This window comes from Suncus etruscus, chromosome X, assembly GCF_024139225.1.
Source record: "Suncus etruscus isolate mSunEtr1 chromosome X, mSunEtr1.pri.cur, whole genome shotgun sequence".
NCBI classification, from domain to species: domain Eukaryota; kingdom Metazoa; phylum Chordata; class Mammalia; order Eulipotyphla; family Soricidae; genus Suncus; species Suncus etruscus.
In genome coordinates this window covers 22,597,495-22,615,060 of record NC_064868.1, presented here as the reverse complement: position 1 = coordinate 22,615,060, position 17,566 = coordinate 22,597,495, and the positions used below count along the sequence as shown (strand labels likewise).

Here is a 17,566-nt window from a genome sequence, read left to right as displayed (position 1 = left end):
CCCCAGGCCTCTTCTTGCATTCCCGGGTGTTGCCAGGTTCTCTCTGGGTTGGCTTAGAGTGCAGGAGCTAGAGGTTTTGATGGACAATTTTTCTGAGGCACATGGAATTTTTATTAAGCAGCGGTTTCTCAGGATAAGCCAACTCGGTTTTTCGAGGTTTCATACATTAAACAAACCTGTCTGACTTCCAAAGTCCGCACTCTTGGGTGAGTAGGGCATTTGCTTTGCAAGTGGCCAACCCAGGTTCGAAACCCAGCATCCCATCTGACCCTCCAGGCATGACCTCAGGAGAGATTTCTGAGTGCATAGCCAGGAGTAAAGCCTGAGCACTAGTGGGTTTGGCCCCCCAAACAAAACAAAATTCCAAGTGTTTTCTCTTCCTTCCTTCCTTCCTTCCTTCCTTCCTTCCTTCCTTCCTTCCTTCCTTCCTTCCTTCCTTCCTTCCTTCCTTCCTTCCTTCCTTCCTCCTTCCTCCCTCTCTCCCTTTTCCCTCTCTCCCTTTTCCCTCTCTCCCTCTGTCCCTCCTTCCTTCTTCCTTCCTTCCTTCCTTCCTTCCTTCCTTCCTTCCTTCCTTCCTTCCTTCCTTCCTTCCTTCCTTCCTTCCTTCCTTCCTTTCTTCCTTCCTTCCTTCCTCCCACTCTCCCTCCGTCTCTCCGTCCCTCCTTCCCTTCCTTCCTTCCTTTTTTCCATCCTTTCCTTTCTCCCTCCCCCTCTCCCTCCCTCCCCCTCCCTCCCTTCCTCCCTTCCTTTCTTCCTCCTCCCTCCCTCCCTCTCTCCCTTCTCCCTCCCTCCCTCTGTCCTTCCTTCCTTTCCTTCCTTCCTTCCTACCTTCCTCCCCCCCTCTCTCCCTCCCTCCATCCCCCTCCGTCCCTCTCTCCCTTTCTTCCTCCTCCCTCCTTCTCTCCCTTCTCCTTCCATCCCTCCATCCTTCCGTTCCTCCCTCCCTCCCTTCCTTCCTTCCTTCCTTCCTCCTCCCTCCCTCCCTCTCTCCCTTCTCCCTCCCTCCCTCCGTCCTTCCTTCTTTTCCTTCCTTCCTACCTTCCTCCCTCCCTCTCTCCCTTCCTCCATCCCCCTTCGTCCCTCTCTCCCTTCCTTCCTCCTCCCTCCCTCTCTCCCTTCTCCTTCCATCCCTCCATCCTTCCGTTCCTCCCTCTCTCCCTTCCTCCCTCCCTCCCTCTCTCCCTTCCTCCCTCCCTCCCTCCCTTCCTTCCTTCCTCCCTCCCTCCCTCCCTCCCTCCCTCCCTCCCTCCCTCCCTTCCTTCCTTCCTCCCTCCCTCCCTCTCTCCCTCCCATTCTCCCTCCGTCCCTCCCTCCCTTCCTTTCCTTTCTCCTCCCTCCCTTCCTTCCATAAATCTTCATTTAAGCACCATGATTACCAGCATGTTTGCAGTTGGTTTTCATTCCTAAAGAGAATTCTTGCCCTTTCACAAGTGCAACATGCCCATCACCAATTTCTTGATGCTGCATCCCTGCTTCATCAAAAATGAATTGGGCACATTTTCCACGGAGACATGTAGCTTGTAGGAGTCAGCGCTGACTCTTATATGGCTGCAGCTATTGCAGGTAGAATGCCACCTAGCATGCTGCTCGCTTGGGTTCGATCCAGACACCACATGTTTCCTGAGCTGTATATGGAGTCAGTCCTTAGGGCTGGAAAAAAAAAGGAAAGCAGGAAAAATAGGATAATTGGAGCGAGGAGACGACGAAGGACTGAGTATGATTTGAGGAAGGAGGGAACGGTGGAAAAACAGGAGGGAAGGACAGTAAAAAGTGGAGGTAATGTTGGAAACATGGGAGTAGGACTGAAGGAAGGAAGGAGGGCGAGCGAACAAATATTCCTGAGCAAAGGACGATTGGAGCCAGAATTATTGATATTGTAGCTAAGGTGTTGGCCTTGCACACAGTAACCCACTTTCATCCTCAGATACCCTAAGCACAACCACCTAAGCAACTTAGGGTGTAACATACAAAACAATGTTTTTTAATAATTTTTCTCTAATATATAACATAATAATATATTATTATATATACCTTATTATACATGATATAATGTATTTTATTATTATATACACTATAATATAATTTAATCTTTCCTAAAATAATTAGGGGCCCAGAGAGATACAGCTCACTGCATGTATTCTCGGGGATTAATACAGAAACTTGTCCTGCCAGTGCTGTCAACTCTCAGACTTTGTACATTTCTTTGTTGCCCTATTTATTTATTTTTATTCCACTTAAAATATTGCAATTTTAAGTTGTTATTGTTGTTGTTGTTTCTGGGCTACAATTAGTGATTCTTAGGGAGTTACTCCTGGCTTTGCACTCAGGTGCTTGGGAGACCACATGAGATGCCAGAGATTTAACTCAGGTTAGCCATATTCAAGTAAAATACCCTTCACTCTATACTTTCTCCATTCCTGAATTTTAGCATTGTAATACATGATGTTTATTACTAAAATGTAATGCATACAACTTTACAAGCATTACTTTTTGAATGTACAATCTTGTTTATATTAAGGTTTAAGTATTTAATTGTTGACCAGCACAATCTTGGGAGTAATAGATTTATTTCCATTAAGAAATATCTGCCTTTTATTTACATTCTGGTGATTTTGTAATAATCATATTTATTCATTCATCCATTAATGGCTGAAAACGGTAATTTTCAATTTTAACCTTTCTTTGAGTTTTGTTACTTACAATTCATACTTAGAGTATTTCATTCTACATCAGTTGTTGTCTTGAGATACTGGTAATGCTTATTTACTGTTCTCTTATAGTTGCTAAATATGTTCATATTTCAAGATTTGCATAATTTTACCTAGTATTACTTCCTTCTGATTCTTTCATTTGTGCTTACAATACTTATACAATTGTTACATTAGGATTTTAAAGAATAACCTTTAAAGAATAACTCTTCTGCTTTTTTATTCATCACATTTATTTCATTATTTCCTAGCTTCTACTTCTTTGGGTTTAATGTCCTTTTTTTCTAACTCCTTGTATATTTTGGACATTTTGAGCATTTTTCTCATATATATTTAATGTGCTAAGCTGTTTCCAATCATAGTACTGTTGAACGTTATGCTCAGTGCTCAAATTTTGCAAGTTGATTGTATCTCTCTAAATGCCCTTTTAAAGTACACATGTGCATAAATTGCTACAGTATTAAAATTACCTTGGAAAACAGAAATAGGTTATTTAGAGCAGATTTTAGTGGAAAACAGAAATAGGTTATTTAGAGAAGATTTTAGTGCCTATGGGATCTTTTGCTTTGTTGTATTTCAATGATAGAAAAAAATTGAACAAATTTAACTTCTTGTCACAGAGTTGCTTTTGTTTTCCCAGAAGTGAAAGGAAGGTTTCACATGATAAAATCAATAAAAATAATTGGCCAACTGGAATCTGAAGAGATTTTCCAGAAAAATAGAAACAATTCTAAATATATAACTCTGGGGGGATTTATTTATTTTTTATCTATAGATTATTTGTCTAGAAGTTTCCAGGTATTCAGAAAAATTGGGAAGAAGGCACAGAGCATCCCTATATACCCTTCTATACACAGTTTGTCCTAGCATTAATTTCTTATCATTTTGTTTGTTTTTGTTTTGGGGCCACACCTGATGGTGCTCAGAAATTGCTCCTGACTAGGAGGACTGGAGTCCATCCTAGGCTAACATAAGCAAGCCTTACTGCTTGTACCACTGCTCTGGCCCCTAATTTCTTAACTTCCTTTATTATAGTATATTTGTTGTAATAAATGAGCCAATGCTTGTGTATATAATAAACAGTCCATAGTATGCTTTTGGGTTCCCTATTAATGTATTATATTCTAGGAATTTAAATATATACATATATAATGATATGCATCCAAAATTATTGTACAAAGTTCTGCTGCACAAAATATTCTTTTTGCCACTTATTAATCTATTCATTCACCCCTAAGCTCCTGAGTTTTTAATGCATCTCCATAGTTTTAACTTTTCCAGAACGCTATGTAATTGAAACTATTTGCTCCAGAGTGTTTTCAGATTGGCTTCTTTCACTTAGCAGTATGCATTTAAGATTCCTCCTTGTTTTTTTCATGACTTTTTAGTACATTTCTTTTTATTGCTGAACCATTTTCTGCTTTCTATATGATGCACAGTTTGTTTATCCATTCACCTCCTGATAGACATCTTGATTACTTCTAAATTTGGGCAATTATGAGTAATGTTGCGACAAACATTCATGTGCAGGTTTTTGGTATACAAAAAATTTAACTCATTTGAATAAATAGCTAGGAATTTGGTTGCTGGATTGTATAAGGACAAGTTTACTTTTATAAGTTTTCTTCCCATGATCTTATAACATTTCACATTTATTTCCACAGCACCAAATGAGAATTTCTGTTTCATAGCTTTCTTTCCAGCATTTGGTCTTTTCAGTATTTTATGTTTTATTCTCCTGATTGATACATAGTAGTATCTATTTGTTTTAATTTGATATGTGATGACATGGATATTCTGATGTGCTTATTTGTGTAATTGTATATTCTTGTTTTAATTTGATATGTAATGAAGTTAAGGTTATTTCATGTACTTATTCATATTCTTTCTTTCTAAGTAACTATTAAATTAACCAGTCAGCCCATTACTTTTGTTATTTCTCTTCATTTGTTTTGTTTGGAAGCAACATTTGGCAGTTCTATGAGAGCTACTTTTGGTTCTATGCTCAAGGATTGCTCCTGGTGGTGATCAAGGGACCATGTGGTGGCAAAAACTGAATCCAGGACTCCTTCCTGCAAAGTATACTTCAGATGTCTCAATCAAGTGAGCTATCACTCTGGTCTCATTTTCTGTTTTGGAATGTTATACTGATTCAAATTAATAGGTCTGTTTAGATTCTGGATAGTGTATTCTTGAAGGAATTTACCTGTTTTAAATAGGGTATCAAGTTGGTGGTTGTGGAGCTGTTCTTAGTAATTCTTTTAATTAATAATTTTTAAAAATTGAATCACTGTGAGATGCGGTTCTTGTACATGATTGAGTTTCAGTTATACAGTGTTCCAGCACCCATCCCTTCACCAGTGAACATTTCCCACCACCATTGTCCCCAGTTTCCCTCCCATCCTCCTCCTTGTTTTCCCTCTATGACAGGCATTTTTCTTTACTTTGTCTCTCTACCTCTCTCTCTTTCTCCCCACTTTTTATGTACTGTGGTTTGCAATATTGTTATTGAAGGGATTTCATGTATATCATTTTGCCTTCTTTCATTACCAAGTTCTTGTTCAGAGTGATCATTTCCAACTATCATTGTCATAGTGGTCCATTTTCTGCCCTAAATTCACTTCTCCCCACCTTTGTGGCAAGCTTCCTACTATGAGCTAGTTATCCTTCCCCTCATCTCTATTGTTTTTATTAATAGCTTATTTTTATTTTTGGCTTTTGAGACATACTAAATAGTCTCAAGGTGAGCCTGCCCGTGGCTCACAGTTATTTGTCATCGTAGAAAGGACTTTTCCTGAAAGAAAGAAGGGTGGGAGAAAAGGGGACACCAAGACAAAAATTCTGGTAAAGGTGTCAATTTTATTTCAAACAAGCAGGACTTTTATAGGGAGTGAACAATAGTGGGATATTTCATAACGGGTGGTTACATGAACAACGCAATCTCTAGGTGTATTCATAAAAATCACAATGCTCTGCCAGCATACCTCCTGCAAGTACATACATGCTAATTATATAACAAGCCTTCCTGTGTGGTCAAATTCTTGCAGGGCAGTCTGCGTCAACTCCTGCCCATTTGGCAGGTACACATCTTAAATTCAGATTAAGGGCAATGCTGAAACAAAATGTCTGTCCGAGGTAAAATGGCTGTACTTATGCTAAGCTATATTTCAAAGGATCTGGCTCCTCCTTTCTTATATAAGTAAAAGGAGCGCAATATCAAGTGACAGAAATTCTGGCGATGCGCCTGTCTTAGGCTATCTGGGGAGCTACCCTAAGTGGCACCTGAAAAGGGAAGGTGGGCTTCCACTGTTAGGGACCCAAACTAATCCCGTCTTTGGCAACACTGCAGCCTAATCCACCACCATTTCGGAGTGGCAACCATGCACTCCAGTTCCTCAAAATTCAATTGTACCTGAGGATGGGTTGATAATGTACAGTAATATGTTTTTGTTAGCATTATCCACTTGATTTTTGACAAAATCTGTCAATTTTTTAAATGCCCATGGGTTGAAGGAGATGAGGCAGAGGAAACACAATATTAGACCCAAAATAGTGGGAAGGAAAGTGGTCAATCACGGAGAGTCAGAAAACCAATTTTGATACCAAGATTCACTTTGCTCTCTCTCTCTTTGTCTTTCTTCCAAGCTTAATTCCAATTGTTTAACACTGTCTCTAACCAGACCCAATTTATCTTTAAAGAAGCAACATTCTTCCTTAAGGGTGGTACATAATTCCCCCTCTTTGAGAAAGAAAGAAGTAATAACAGTTCCTGCTCCAGCAAAACTCAACCCTAAAACAATAGCAAGAGTAATAGCAGTGATAGGTTCACACTTATGTCTAAACATAGTAATCTTCTTATCCCAAAGCAAATCATCATCAGGTCTAATAGTTAATCTAGGCATTAACAAAACTAAAACACAATAATCACGATAAGCAAGAAACATTTCAGTAACAATATGGGGGAAAAGTCCAGTGGAGTAAACAAAATAAGCGGAGTTGGGGGCTCATATGCGGTTCGAGTAAGCAAAGTCCCACGCCCATGACCTGTCTCAAAGGTATGCCTTGATGCATCTCAGCTTACTCCTTGCTTTATGTTCATAGATCACTCATGGTGAGGATTGAGAACCATATGGAGTGCAATAATTGGTTCAGGATTGTCTTCCTGAATAGCAGTTGCCCAGTATTGTTCCACCTATCATTTTAATTCCATGAAATAACAAGAGTTAGCTCTCTTTCATTGTTTATACTATTCATTTGTATTTTCTTCTCTATTTTAACTTTCCAAGAGATTTATAAAATGTATTAGTCTTTTCAACGAATGGGATTTTGATATTGCTAATTTTCTGTACTCATATTTTCATTGCCATTGATTCCTGCTTAAAATGATGTTATTTATGGGGCTGGAGCAATGGCGCAGTGGTAGGGCATTTGCTTTGCATACAGCTGACCCAGAATGGACCGAAGTTCAATCCCCCGGTATTCCATATGGTCCCCTGAGCCGGGAGCAATTTCTGAGTGCAGAGCCAGGAGTAACCCCTGAGTATCAGCAGATGTGGCCCCAAAACCAAAAAACCCCAAAATGTTATTTATTATGCTTTCTTAAGGTTTAATTTGATATTTTCCTAGTACAGATTATTATATTTATTGTCTAATGTATTCAGTCAATACATTTATAATGTATTCAATGTATTTGGCTCCCTCCAAGAACTTCATTTGCTATATGTGCCATGATTTTTGATAAGTTAATTTAATCTCATTTTGTTCAGAATATTTTGTAGATTTTTATATTAATAACGAATTCTTCATTTTACAATTATGTGACTAGAACTGGAAGGAAACTTGCAAAGCAAAATAAGTCATACAAGAGAAATAAATACTTGATCACCTCACTCAAATATAGGCTATAATCAGAACAAAGGAACAGATAAAGCCACATTCTAACTCTTAGACTATGGACACAAACTGTGGTTATTAAAGGAGAGAATAGAATAGAGTCATGAGGGTAAAAGTGCTCCAATGAACTTTGGTAGAGATACTGGTATTTGAGTGCTGGGTATAGTGTTATAACATATATTTTGAACAGGATGAATGTGTTATTCCTAAAATACATATAATTCTATATAAACCAACATTACTTAAATTTAAAATAAATACAATTTTGAGGCCAGAGCAGTGGCACAAATGGTAAGGTGTCTGCCTTGCATGCGCTCGCCTAGGAGATATTGTGGTTCCATCCCCCAGCATCCCATATGGTCCCCTAAGCCAGGAGTGCATAGCCAGTAGTAACCCCTGATCATCAGCTAGTGTGGCCCCCCAAAAAACAAAAAAATACAATTTTATTTATTCTTATTTTGGGGGGAGCTATACCTGGTTGTGCTCAAGGTTTGTTAATGGCTCTGTGCTCAGATCAGTCTTGGCAGGGCTTGGGGACCATTTGGGGTACCACGGATAGAACCCAGGTCATGTATGTTTAAGGCAAATACTCTATCCATTATACTATTGCTCTATCCTCTCCAATAAATTTAAAAATTAATCAGTGAATAATATTTTGTGAACTATTTGATTCATATTTTATGTAGAAGACTTGTTTTATCTCCCATTATTTTGAGATGTCCCTGTTTTCTTTTATAGGTTATCTACTTAATTTCAAGAACTATTTTAATTTTTTAATTATTTTATTGATTTTTAATCTTCAATCATACTATATATGGTTTTCATCTTTAATTTTGATACTGTGGGGATAGTTTTTTGGTGTGACTGAACATTCCAAGTGGTGTTCAGGTGTTCCAGGTTCCCCTCCCGCCCCATGATTCCTAGCCAACCAGGGTTCCAGGATATGGTGCTGATTGGGACCTATTGTCCCACGGATTACCTGTGTTACCATGGTGGTACTAAGGTTGCTCCAGGGCCCCACCTCTTAATGTTCTTGTTACTATGCAGTTTCAGCAATTGACCTGAGCTCAGTCACATGCTGGCATACACCTTAGCCATGCTTTGCCTCTTTAGCTCTGGCATTGTATGTTCTGTGGCACAGATTGTGCTCTAGTTTTTTTCCCTTGAATTTATATCTAAGCATCAGTATTAGTAACCTAAACATCTTTCACTAGCTTGTTTCCATTTCCAAATATCCAAACACCACACCCACCTGTATGTGCCAGTATCCATACACCTCCTTTCTGGGAAAAGGTCTGTAGACCAACTCTCAAAGTCATTTGTTATTTCTTTATTATGACAGAGATCTGTCACTATATATCTCTCTCACTCAATTGACTTCATTCAGCATGATACTCATTACTTCTATACACATTGCTGCAACTCGCAGGATTTCATCTCTTATAAAAGATGAGCAGCATTTCACTATATCTGTACCACAATCTCCGTATCCACTGACCTGTTCTTGGATACTTGGGTTATTTCCATATTTTTATTATTGTTAATAGTGCTGCAATGAACATAAGTATGCAAATGTATTTTTCAGATAGTGTTTTGAACCTGTGGGGTAGATGCTCAAAAGTAAAATTACTGCCTCATGTAGAAGCTCGAGTGTATGCTTTCTGAGATATCTCCATACTCTTTTCCACATAGGCCTAAGTGTATATATAAATATTTCCCCCATTCAGGGTTCTCAAAGGCTTGATTTTATTATAACACAATTAAAAAATAATTAAATATGTTTCATCTGCAAATGATAAAGTTCATGTTTTTTTGCCTATGAACAAAAAAGATAAAGCTACTTTGAGTAAAACTAAGGTACAGTGGTGGAACAGGTATCAGATAACAAGTATATACATACTCATGTGAAAAAATGTAATGGGTGAATATTACTAGACAGTAGCAGTTTTGAAATCTCAATGAGCAAAGATAGTTCTTTGGTTAGATTTCAAAGCTTGATGATTTTCTTGGCTGCCAGCCTCACCCTCTGACTTCCATTTATGTAGCCTATGTTTTCTTACTTTGTTATTACATAATGAAGCCTGTGTTTGCAGCTGAAAACACAAAATAATTACTTTACAAACAGTTAACTAAGCAGTGCAACAAGTATCCATAATACCTACCTTGCCATCCTCACAGGGTTAGGCAACCAGACCTCAAAATCTCAAAAGAGCATGCCGCTCTTTTGAAGCTTTGCCTCGGCTCTAACACCAGGGCTGATAGCTGGGGAGGGGGGGAGTGGTATCACTTAAATATTTTAACTGGCTATTAATTTGCACAAATATATGTTTTACATTGTTAAGTGAAAAAGTTCTTTTTTCTTCAGATCAGCATCTAACTGCACGATCCTGTATATAGCATTAATTATCTTACTGCAGTGCTATTATTTGTTTTAAATGTCACAGTGGTTTTGCGGCTCCCAGGTTTTTTCCTCCTTCGGAAACAATTCCAAGTGGCTCTTTATGTCTTAAAGGTTGCTGACCCCTGCTAGAAGCAGTCTCCCTTGTTCACCTAAGATATAATTAAATGTAACTGCTAAGAGTGGTTTTGCATTTCAGGCTTTGATTTAACTCTAAGAAAGTTGAGACTTAGTAATGAAGAACTGTAGTTTCCTACATTTCAAAAAAACTGGTCTCAAAGCATTTACAAATCATTTCTTTCATCTAATTTCCCACTTTCCACCTCCTTCTCTTTAAGTTACCTCTATTGATCAGATGGCAGCTTACTAACTTCCAACCACTATGACAGGAATCCTAGCATCTCCAGACATAGTGTGGTGTTTCCCAAATAGCAGACCTTCAATGAATTTAAATGATCCATTGAGAATGGTATCTACCATTCACATTTAGATTTTAACTTCACTACAATTTTGAATAAACTAAATGAAATTGTGTATGTTAAAAATTTTTGTAAAGGGGCTGGAGAGATAGCATGGAGGTAGAGCATTTGCCTTGCATGCAGAAGGATGGTGGTTCAAATCCCGGCATCCCATATGGTCCCCTGAGCCTGCCAGGAGCGATTTCTGAGCATAGAGCCAGGAGTAACCCCTGAGTGCTGCTGGGTGTGACCTAAAAACCAATAAATAAATACATAAATAATTTTTGTTAAAATGTTTTAACCGCAGTTCTTTTAAAATGTTCTGAAATTGTTAACATTTCAGAATACAGTGAAATTTTATATAATATATAAGATTCAAAAATCTGTCGCTCTAAGTTTCTTGTGTACTATAGTTTTATTACTGAATTCTTTTGCATTTCTAAAGGAACAATTATGTTTGTGAAATTATTCTGTTCTGATCATGAAATATGATGGATAATTTCACAATTTGTTTTGCAAAGCAGCAAAATTTTTTTCTTAAACTTACTACAGAGCAATGCATATATAAACAAAGTGGTGATTCAGTAAAATCTTATATTCTGGATTTATTTAAATCCATTAAAAGCAACACTCATAAATTAAATTTGAAGGAAAAAAGAAATAAAATGGAAATAATTTCCAGTTTACCTAATACAGTAATATGAATATAATACATGTTGAGGTTGCTTTGACCCAACAGCACTCCTTCACTGCTTATATAGTTGACTTGCCTTATTCAACTGAAAATAGAAGTAAATGCCTCATATTTAATTATATACATAATTCTACTAGATATAATATTGAAATATATTCTAGCTGGAGCTAAAACTAGTGCTAATGCTTACCACATTTGGTTATACTCTCTCTTAAGCTCTTAAATCAAAGGAGAAATGGGACCATGTCATTGACATTGACTTAAACACTTTAGGACTTCCATCTTTCTGTGTTCACTTTGGGATCTTGAATCCCACAGACATTCATAGCATAGCATAGCATGTATATTGGAAACTTGATTCCAAGATAACTCTCTATGCTACAGATTTGTGATGTGCTTTCTGGATCTTTCATAAATAAAGTGCTTCCTTGGGGCATGTATCTGCCTCATAATAAGATATGTATTTCTCTTCAGTAGTAGAGAAGAAAGCATCTCTGTGTGTGTTGAGGAGAAAGCTAATCCTCTATACCTAGTTTTTTAAATTTATTTTTTATTTAGTCACCTTTAAAATTTAGAATTATTCATGCTTCAGTTTCAAACACACCATGTTTCAACATAGATTCATTTGCCAGTATCCAACTCCCTTGCCCTTTCATCCCAATACCCCCCCCCCCCACCCACTGGTCTGCTTCTAGGAAAGGCACTTAGGTTTTTTTTTTAATAACCATGTTTTTTTCACAAATACAAAATTGTTCATGATTGAGTTTCAGTACTATACTTTCTTTAGTACATAGGCTAAGAAACAATCAAATTATCAGGAGAGAATATTAAGATATAAACATATTTTTAATTCTGTATACAGCATTTTGGGCATTTCAGTAAGGTTATAGGTGATATGGAGCAAGCGAAACAAGTTTAGAGGGGAAGAGAAAAATATTTTTGTAATTTAAAGAAATAGGAGGAGTCAGGGAGGTAACACAGTTGCACATGCCTTGCATGTGAACTTTTGGGTTCAATGACTGGCACCAGAGAATAAAAGAGTGAAAAATAATATGCAGAAACATCTTTGTATTAAACCATTTTTGTAGTACTTAGGGTTTATTTTTATTAATACCTTTATTTAAACACCTTGATTACAAATATGATTATAGTTGGGTTTCAGTCATGTAAAGAACACCACCCTTGACCAGTGCGACATTCCCATCACCAATATCCCAAATCTCCCTCTTCCCCATCCGCCCCCGCCTGTACTCTAGATAGGCTTCTACTTCCCTCATTCATTCACATTGTTATGATAGTTCTCAATGTAGTTATTTCTCTAACTGCACTCATCACTCTTTGTGGTGAGCTTCATATCGTGAGCTAGACTTTCCAATCCTCTTCTCTTTTGTCTCTGAGAATTATTGCAAAAATGTCTTTTATTTTTCATAAAATCCATAGATGAGTGAGACTATTCTGCATCTATCTCTCTCCCTCTGATGTATTTCTCTCAGCATAATAGATTCTATGTACATCCATGTATAAGAAAAATTTCATGACTTCATCTCTCCTGACTGCTGCATAATATTCCATTGTATATATAAGAATTAACAAATTAAGGAAAGATGACTATGGTTTAAGCAAATGTCACAAAGGGATTAAAAAGGCTCCTTGGGGGGCCGGGAAGGTGGCGCTAGAGGTAAGGTGTCTGCCTTAAGCGCTAGCATAGGACAGACAGCGATTCGATCCCCCGGTGTCCCATATGGTACCCCCAAGCCAGGGGCAATTTCTGAGCGCTTAGCCAGAAGTAACCCCAGAGTGTCAAACGGGTGTGGCCCAAAAACCAAAAAAAAAAAAAAAAGGCTCCTTGGAAAATAGAGAATAGGATTCTTTTTAAAAAAAAGAATGAAAAATAACACTAAGGAGATAAAATAAGGGATACAAAATTATTTGGTCACAAAATATATAAAGCTCTGTTAATGTGAGCAAAACAAGTAATGCCTTTGTTATTTGGACAACTTCTATGATAAAACATTTTTGAAAGAAGAATACTGAGATCACAGTGTGTAAGATGGGGCTAACAACTCGGAAAATACCAAATAATATTAAGAGAAAAACTGAGAAAGTCATGAGTTCTACTTACATTGTATTTACTGTGTTAAAGATCTTCACATTTTAATTTAGAAATACTGTAGTGAATCTTGCATTGTTTTCATGAAAATCAGTGTTTTAGGAAGATACCTTTTGGGGGTCTGGAGTGAGAGTACAGCTGGTGAGGTGCTTATCTTGTCTACAGCCAATCCAGAAATGATCTCTGGCACCCCAAATTATTCCCTGAGCCCCACTAAGAATTATCCTTGAGTGCAGATCCAAGAGTAAGTCCCCCAAATCAGTAAATAAATAAGTAAATAAAATTTAAAGATACCTTTTAGTCACTACTTGGAATTAATATTTGATTACTTATTTTTAAGTAGTTATATGAGATGAGTTACACATGAACATGATAGAATACTGAAAGTAATATTACTGCCACCAATATTAGTTGCATATAGTCCTTTATATATAAATATTAAATTCAACCATATCAGGGTGCGGGGTCCTGAAGCCCCCCAGGGGGGCCCGGCCAGCAGGAATTAGCTGGGAAGACTTCTCAGACAACCGCACTCTTATTTTGCTGGGTAGAAGAACAACCACACCTGTAAAAATCTGAGAGAGGTTAATAATAAAGACCCAAGGCAATGTCTCACTGCTCAAGGGCCACTTTATTTGGCTACAGCTCCTTCTTATATAGAGAAGGAGAAGGGGGCAGTACAAGGGTGATGTCAATCACACTTTTGGCATGAAAATTACTTCATTATTCCAAATAAGGCAAGTGGGCAATACTTCTTGCAGTATCCATGGAAACATCTTGTGACCTTCTAGCTGCATTTCTAAACTTTTAACAGATATAAGGTGGGGGCAATGTTCTTACAGAAATAATTTTGTACAGACAATGTAACATATACACATAATAACTGCCTTGTTGACTCCGGAATGTAGTTGAGGGAGTAAGACCTCATTTCTGGGAATGGTACCGGGCCGTGTTGCTCTCCTCCGGGCTACAAGATTAATTATACTTTGCAGCTGCACATCCCTTTCTCTTTGGCCCAAGAACTTACAGCAAGACTGCATGTAGCCTTTAGGTGAAAAGCTGGAATATGGCAGAAAGAACAGCAAAATGGCCTCAAACAAGTCAGTCCCCAACATCTCCCCCTTTCTCTTCTAATAAAAGAAGGAAAGTCGTGAGCGGGTGGAAGAACCGTGTCTTAGGCTACAAGGTTTGACCAGGTTGGACACGGCCAAAGCCGCATTTAAAAGGTGGCTACAGACGCCGTGGGTGCGCGCAGAGATCCGAATTATGTGTTGTAGCCTTTTAGGGCCGTGTCCTAACTGGGACCTTGCTAATCCCGTCGTAGGTATCTCCATAGCCGAGAGCACAAGTACCGGAGCGAGCTCCGTTTGTTAGCTATGCGCTCTATCTCCTGAAAACTTAGTGGCTGGAAGGGCGGCTTGGTGACAAAAGCCAAGTTTTCACAGGAGTCACGTTGGGTTAACTGTTGGTAGTGAACTTGAACAGAGGTTTTTGCCGTCTCATCTACCTGGTTTTTAACAAGGGCAGTAAGTTTGCGGAAAGCCCATGGGTCAAAGGAAAGGAGCAGCATGAGGCTAATAAGAGGGCCCAAAATAGTGGACAGTAATGTATGTATCCAAGGAGAAGAGAAAAACCAACCCTGTTACCAACCTTGTTTTTCATCGAAATGTTTTTGGAAGTCTTTTATACCGTCACCAATGTGTTGAACGCTATTCCTAACTAATCCAGGTTTATCTTTGAAAATACAACATTGTTCCTTAAGGGCTACACAGACTCCCCCCTCTTACATAAGGGCAAAATATAGAGCACGACGATTTTGAAGAACTATATCAGCAAGGGAACTAACAGTATCGTAGGGGTTGAGGAGAGAAGCTAAGCTAACAGTGTTCATAATATGGGTCTGTGAGGGCTAGAGCAGAGGCATTTATAATATTTAAAATAACTTGAGAGGAGGAGGATGGGCTAGAAGGCAGAGTCCGTAGCTCACAACTTGCCCAACAGTGAGTTAATGACGCTGAGGCTGAACTTTTCAGAGAAGAAGTTTAGAGTCATTGGTGTAGATAGGAGATTTAAACGTTGTGATGCTTTCATAAAACGGCAAAACCGGTGAATAGCAGATCCAACAGTGTTCATAGCTGGTGTTAGAGAGTGCCTGGGCAGAGGCATTGACCATTTGCAGGATGAGGTTCGAGGTGGAAACCGACCAACAGGTTTGATGGTTATTTTAGGCATTAACAAAGCTAAAACATAACAATCATGATAAGCAAGAAACATTTTAGTAACAATATGGGGAGAAAATCTAGTGGAACAAACAAAATAAGTGGAGTTGGGGGCTTCAATGAAGATGGAAGAGTTGTTAACAATAATGGTTTGATTGCAAATGTTTGATTGTTGAACAGGCGGGCACATATATGGTTCGAGCAAGCAAAGTTCCACGACCGTGACTTGTTTACAATGGAGGTTGTTGGTGGCAATGGTGGGCATTTAAGGCAGCTAGGCAGAGTGCTTAATTCAGCATTGTCAAAGGTGGAGTCCGTTAGAAACAGGTTTGCAGGAAAGGCGGCTGGCAGGAGGGGTGACAGGCTTTTTTGAAGTGGATGAAGACAGGACTGTGGAAGGCTGCGGAAATTTTTTGTTAGACTTCAGCATTCAAAAAATTTTTATAATTAACAATTGCCAATTTTTTTAAAAACTTTTAAACTGAACCTAAATGATTTTTTTTTAAACTTTTTAGTTATTATTTTAAAGCTAGATGCTATTTTTTAGCTATAAATACATATTATATAGGCCTGAATTTACACATAACAGGAAAGCCGGGTGACGGCAAAGTCCAGAAATTTTCCAGGGAAAAGTTATTCTCGATGGCCATTGAGAAATCTGGGGTTTGCTATCTCCCACACCTTCCGCCATGTTTTTAGAAGGACAAAGCTAGCTTAATACATAATTTTTAACACATGATTTTTAGTTGCAAGATGCCAGTTTGTGAACTGACCAGACTGAACCAGGTTGAAAAAATTAATTGAAATTTGAAAAATGGATAAGGCTTTAAAAATTGTATTATTATAAAATGTAGAGATAACAAATAAACAGACAAAACAAAACAATACTAAACACAACATTTTACACTTGTGGCCACTTTCATTCATCACAACAGACACATAAACAGACAAAAGGATTGATTTAAGACTGATTTATAAAAAATTGACAAGCGCTTTTAAATATTTAGCTAGCATGTTTGTGAGAAGAAAAAAAATTTTGTAGAAAAACTTTTTTAGTTTTGAGAAGTACTTAATGTAGATGGAGTGGAACTTTGCTGAAAATAAATTTTAAGGTTTAGATTTAACACAAAACATTTTTAAAACAATTTTAATTTGAAGTTTAAAACATTAAGTAAAATGGTTAATGAGCACTGTAGAAGGAGTCTTCACTCTGAAGTATGAAATCATTTGCTGTAAATGAATAGGTTTTCTTTAAATTGGTTTTGCAGTAGAATAGTAAGACAGCTGCAATAAAGTGTTAAAATTTTTATGATTAAACACAATAGCATGAACTATGATTATTAAAGGTATAAAAACTGATTTTAAAAAACAAACAACTGTTTTTACTATGAAGACTTTATGTGAATAATTTGTAAAAAATATTATATACTAAATTAACTAAATGCTTAGATTATTATAAAATATAGTTAAAGACATTGGATACATTTACACACCTAGAACTTAAGACTAAAATTATGTTTAATACTAGTTAATTTGCTTATAAAGTTTAGTTACTTTTATATATTACTTATAAAATTATATATAATATAGTTTTCATTAATATTATTTTTTCACTGCGACACAAATATACAGATTTATATAATGTGCTGATATTTTGAATGCACTTAAAATAATAGTTTTTTCAATGCAGAAATAAAGAACAACCATTGCTGTAGCACAAAGTTAAAACTAAGGGTACTATAAAGCATACTTAGGTGTTTACTGTGCATAAAATTAACTATATTGTTTAAAAAGGCTAACCACATTATTTTTCACATAATTTTGTAAATACTTTAAAAATTAAAATAAAACTTTTAATAGAAATATAAGACTTAAATTTAACACTTTTGTGTTCGTTTGGATTTTAAAACACAAAGAAGTTTTTCTTTTACCAATATTTTGTTATCTGTAAAGTGACAGAATTATGACCTTGGTGTAAAATTTTTTGAGAGGCATGAAAAAAAAAGTTTATTGCTGTTATTTTCCTGTTGCTTTTTAATGTTTTAATAATTACTTTACACCACTTAATGCACTAAACTTAATAACA

The 17,566-nt window shown here is 37.2% G+C and overlaps 1 non-coding gene across 1 annotated transcript; it reads right to left on the bottom strand.

Moving 5' to 3' along the window:
* Nucleotides 1-17,119: 17,119 nt before the first annotated feature.
* Nucleotides 17,120-17,249, bottom strand: LOC125999711 (small nucleolar RNA SNORA22). Its single transcript, XR_007492190.1, has one exon. It is a non-coding gene; the product is annotated as a small nucleolar RNA SNORA22 (small nucleolar RNA).
* Nucleotides 17,250-17,566: the final 317 nt, after the last annotated feature.